Here is a 5711-nt window from a genome sequence, read left to right on the forward strand (position 1 = left end):
TCCCTCAGGAACCCCCGAGGTTCACCTGAGATCCTCAGGAACCCCAGGACCCCCCGAGCTCTGCTCCTTCCCCACCTGCCCCAGGTTCCCTCAGGAACCCTGAGCTTCACCTGAGTCCCTCAGGACCCCCCAAGCTCTTTTCCTTCCTCACCTACCCGAGGTTCCCTCAGAAACCTCCAAGGTTCACCTGAGTCCCTCAGGAACCCCAGGACCCCCCGAGCTCTGCTTCTTCCCTACCTGTCCAAGGTTTACCTGAGTCCCTCAGGACCCCCCGAGCTCTGCTCCTTCCCCACCTGCCCCAGGTTCCCTCAGGAACCGCCAAGGTTCACCTGAGTCCCTCAGGAACCCCAGGACCACCTGAGCTCTGCTCCTTCCCCACCTGCCTGAGCTTCACCTGAGTCCCTCAGGACCCCCCAAGCTCTTTTCCTTCCTCACCTACACGAGGTACCCTCAGGAACCTCCAAGGTTCACCTGAGTCCCTCAGGGACCCCTGAGCTCTGCTCCTTCCCCACCTGCCCGAGGTTCACCTGAGTCCCTCAGGAACCCCAGGACCCCCCGAGTTCTGTTCCTTCCCCACCTGCCCCAGGTTCCCTCAGGACCCCCCGAGCTCTGCTCCTTCCCCACCTGCCCGAGGTTCACCTGAGTCCCTCAGGACCCCCCGAGCTCTGTTCCTTCCCCACCTGCCCCAGGTTCCCTCAGCAGCCCCGGGAACGCCGGGCAATGGCTTCAGGGTGTTAGAAAAGAGCTCTGAGCCTTCGGGTCCTGATTAATCCGCGCTGGAGGGAAGGGCTCGGCAGCCGTTCATCTGCAGCGCTGTGGTTTTGGTGGTTAATGGCAGCACAGACTGGTTTTGGCTTCCTGGGAGACTTTTCCCTCCCTTTTTCCTTCCTTGCTGGTGGCCGGGAGCTCTGCAGCAGCCGGGCCGGGCTTTTTGTTCCCCAAAAACAAACGGGAAACTGAAACTGCCGATTTATCTCCATGCTCAGCCTCCCCTGAGCCCTGCTCAGCGACAGACAGCCCGCCCGGGGTGAGGGGACACGGCCGGGAGCACCTGGGGCAGCACCTGGGCAGCACCTGGGCAGCACCTGGGCAGCACCTGGGGCAGCACCTGGGGCAGCACCTGGGCAGCACCTGGGGCAGCACCTGGGGCAGCCAGGGTCTGCTGGGCCCTGGAACGGGCCAGGAGCTGCCCCAGGTGGGGCAGGGCCCAAACCCGGGATAATTCCTGCCCTGGAGCCAGCTGGAATCATCCCCCAGGTGGGGCAGGGCCCAAACCCGGGATAATTCCTGCCCTGGAGCCAGCTGGAATCATCCCCCAGGTGGGGCAGGGCCCAAACCCGGGATAATTCCTGCCCTGGAGCCAGCTGGAATCATCCCCCAGGTGGGGCAGGGCCCAAACCCGGGATAATTCCTGCCCTGGAGCCAGCTGGCAGCTCGGGGAGAGCAGGGGATGGGGAAGAGTTTCCTTTGTGCTGTTTATACCCGAGGGGATCCAGCAGAAAATGTCCTGGGAAAAAACAGAGGGGAAGGGGAGCAGGAATAACGTGGGAAAGAGCAGGAATAACGTGGGAAAGAGCAGGAATCATGTGGGAAAGAGCGGGAATAACGTGGGAAAGAGCGGGAATAACGTGGGAAAGAGCAGGAATAACGTGGGAAAGAGCAGGAATAACGTGGGAAAGAGCGGGAATCATGTCCCGGGTCAGGCTGGGAGATGGGCAGCCAAAGGACTCCAGTTAAACCAGTTTGTTCCCCAGCAGCCAAGGACCCATCCTGCACTCCTGTGACGCTGATGTGAGCAGAGCTGTCCTTTTCCACAGGCACAGAAACGTCCAGCACCTGCTGTGGCGACGTTTTTATTTAATGATTGCCCCAGCACGAACTTCAGAACTTCCCCGTGAGGAATCTGTAGAGTGCTTAACTTAAAAAGGCAAAAAAAAAAAAAAAAAGGCACAAAGCTAGGGCTAACCAAAGGGGAATTTAATGTTTTGGAGTTTTTGGAATTTAATTTTTTAATTTTTCTGTGTTTCTCGTGCAGAGGCTGCCCCAAGAGAAGGAGCAGCCCCACACGGAGCTGGCAGCGCTCCCCAGTCCCAGCACCAGGAGATGCTGCTGGCTGTGAGCTCTGCCGGTTGGAGGCAATTAATCTTTAATTGTGCCTTTGGACTGGGAAAGGGAACAGGAATTTCCTCTGCTGGAGCTTCTCCTCTGCAGCCACACGGCCTCAAAGCTCCGTGGCGGCTCCCAGGGCTTCCTGTGGCAGAATCCAGCAGGAAAATCCCTTTGTTCCCCTTCTGCTTCCTCTCCCGCTGCTCCAGGGCGTCCTGAGCAGCAGATCTGCAGGACAAACCTGGAGCCCGGCTGGGCTGCAGAGCTGGAGGTGCCAGCACCGCCTGTGCCTCAGTTTCCCTTCCCAGGATCCTTGAGCAGCACCGAGGGCTCTTCTTTACTGGGGAAGGAGAAATTTTATTCACCTTCCAAGGAACGACAACAACAACAACAAAAAAAAATCCCCAAAACTCTTTTTCCCTCCCTCTCCAAGGCAGGGAATTCCAGCACATCCTCACCTGTTGCCTTCTGCTGAGAAGGCAGGCGACTTGGCTTTAAGAACAGCACGGTAACCCGGCCTCGCCCGGGTTACTCGGGCTACTGATATGCACAGACACAAGTGTGGTGGATGGTTAAAATGGCGTTCATTACTTTATTCTCTGTGGTTAAATAGTTAAGGGGGTTTATTATGTTAAAAAGGGGGGCGGTGGGTTTGGCTAGGGTTAGTAGGGAGTGGAGGACTACTGGTGTTAGGAGGGGCTACATGTTTTTGTGTTTTTGGGGTGATTGATTACGTATCGCAGGATGAGGGGGGGAAGGGTCTCGCTTGCTGTTACACCTTGAAATTTTTTGTTTGCTTGTCTTTATCTACCTGTCCAACACTGAGCACCAAGGTGTTTCCTATCACCATCCGAGGAGCAGCTGCATCTGGGCAGTTTTCCTTATCTCCTGTTAATAAGCCCATCAATGTCAGAGATAACACGCTCCAGGAGCCAGCTCTGTTTAACAGGTGATTGAGAACACACCTTGCGACTCAAAATAACATCAGCCCACTGTGAGATGCTCCGCGCAGGGGGAGAAGCTAGGCATTCCCACCTGGATAAATCCAGGGGTTTCTAGACAGAAAGGCAGCCTTTCCACAGGTCTCCAAGAAGACACAGCAACCACATCTGCCAGTCCAATTTGGACTGCTACCAGCACGCTGGCCAAAGGGGTGTCAGGTTGTATCCTGACTTTGCCAGTGGTCTTCCTTTTCTATCATTGCGTGTATTTTTGTCTTTTGTTTTCCCTTTCCCCAATAAACTGTATTTCTGACTTGGAGTCTCTCACTGGGCTTGCTTTCAAACCAGAACACTACCACACCCACGCAGAGCCCCGCAGCAGCAGCAGCAGCTCCCGGCCCGACACGCTGTCCCCGAGGGTCGCCCGGGAGCTGCACTGCCCGGGGGCGCCGGGCTGAGCCGGAGCCGTGCCCAGGCACCCCGAGCTGAGCCTTTCAGGCAGCACCAGCTGCCCCGGGGCTGGGTCAGCGCGTCCCCTCCTGCTCCAGGAGCAGCTCTGGGGCAGGAGGAACACGGAGGAACACGGGGAGCATTGTTCTGATCCCGGCCCGGGGCTTCCCCAGCCCGCCCTGCCCTTCTAACTCCGTCCTGAGCTTCGCCCCTGCGAGCGCGGGCAGCTCAGGTCTGGGGTTTGTGCTCAGCAATCCCAGAGCAAGTCAAACCCCTCTGGAATTTGGCATTTGCGACTCCGGGGGCGCCCGAGACGTTTTTGGCAGAATCTCAAACCCAGTGCCCTCCGCCGCGGGGAGTGCAGGTGAGGAAGCAAAGCACAGGTGGAGATCATGGACTGAAGGATTCAGGAGAGGAACACAAAGCTGAGTGAGAGCAGCCCTGAAGTCCTCGGGGAAGGAGCAGTGCTGCCCAGGGGTGCCCTTGAGATATTTTGGCAGAATCTCAAACACCGTGGGGCATCCCTGCTGCCCCAGGTGAGGAAGCAAAGCACAGGTGGAGATCGTGGACTGAAGGATTCAGGAGAGGAACACAAAGCTGAGAGCAGCCCTGAAGTCCTCGGGGAAGGAGCAGCACTGCCCAAGGGTGCCCTTGAGATATTTTGGCAGAATCTCAAACGCCGCGGGGGGGAATTTGCAGGTGAGGAAGCAAAGCACAGGTGGAGATCGCGGACTGAAGGATTCAGGAGAGGAACACAAAGCTGAGAGCAGCCCTGAAATCCTCGGGGAAAGAGCAGCGCTGCCCAGGGGTGCCCTTGGTGCCTTTCCCCCTCTCGGCTCCTGCTGCTCTCACCAATTCCTCCACGGCTGCCAAACCCAAACCGCAGCAGCGCCGTCCCCCTCCTGCACAGCCCCAGCAGCGGTCCTGGGGCCGCGGCCGGGGCTCGGCAGCTTCCCGGGGCGGCTGGCACCCGCGGAAGGCGAGGGGCAGCCCCGCGCCCCCCGGGAGCCGCAGCTACCTGCCACAGGTGCTGCTGCTTGCCGCACCGCCCGCGCTCGCCAGGCTGCAATCGCCAAACCGCAGGCTGGAGTTAAGCGGTTATTAGTGTTTTAAGGGCAGGGGAAGGGTTGAGCGAGCGGGTTTGGCTCCGGTTCCTGCGCAGCGCCTCAGGGCCTGGCCCGGGCCCGAGGGGCAGCTCCGACGGGGGGAGCCATCCCCGCCAGCCCTGAGGGCTCCGTGAGGGCTCGGCCACGGCCGGCCCGCCTCACCTGGCTGCGCTAATTACGGCGGGCTCGCTAATTACCCGCGCGGAGCGACGGGCTGAGGGGGAGCCGAGGCGCCGCCCCGCTCCATCAGCCCCCTCGCGCAACAGCCTCACCCCCGCACCCCGCCATCACCCGCCGGCGCTAATTAGGGCACGGTCGCTAATTAGCGGCGCGGGGGTAACGAGCCCGCTGGCTGTCCCCGCGCATGCGCATCCCCCCCCCCCCGGCCTCACCTGCGCGCCGCCGCCTCAGGTGAAGCAGCGGCGGGAAAGGGGCGGGCGCGCGGGAACGGCCCCCGGCCGCGCATGCGCGCGGCGCCGCCTCCCTCCCTCCCCCGCCCGCGTGCCCCGCTTCTACCCGTGCGCGCTCCCGCGCCGCCCCCCCCACCCCCACTCTGTGCGTGTCACCCCCCCCAGCCCGCCAGCCGCGCGCGCTCCCGCGCACCTGCCGTCCCCGCTGCCCTCGGCCTGTCCTACCGGGGTGGTTTTTTTTGTTTGTTTTTTTTTTTTTTTAATTATTTTTTTATTTTTTTTTCCCCCTCCACAGCACGGTCTGCTCCCTCCCCGCCTCCGCGCGCGGGCGCGCTCCCGCACACGCGCACTCACACACTCACCGAGTCCCCCCCCCCCCCCCACTCCCCTCCCTGCAACCGCGGCCTCGGCCCGCGCGCGCTCCCGCCGCGCGGGCGCGCTCCCCCGCCTGCCCTTCCCTCCGCGCCCCCCCCCCCCTCACCCAACCGCGTGCGCGCTCCCGCTCCGGGCACGGGGCGCGCCCCCGACGTCCTTCCCCACCGCCCCCCCACCCGCCTCACCGAACCCCGCGCGCGCGCGCCCCCGCGAGGACCGGCGGCGGCTGCGGCGGCGGCCACGTAGCGCTGCGGCGGCGGCGGCGGCGGCCGAGGGGCAGCGGGAGCCGCGTCCGCCCGCCCGCGGCGGCGGCAGCAGCAGCA

Source organism: Vidua macroura, chromosome 27, assembly GCF_024509145.1.
Source record: "Vidua macroura isolate BioBank_ID:100142 chromosome 27, ASM2450914v1, whole genome shotgun sequence".
In the NCBI taxonomy this organism is placed as follows: domain Eukaryota; kingdom Metazoa; phylum Chordata; class Aves; order Passeriformes; family Viduidae; genus Vidua; species Vidua macroura.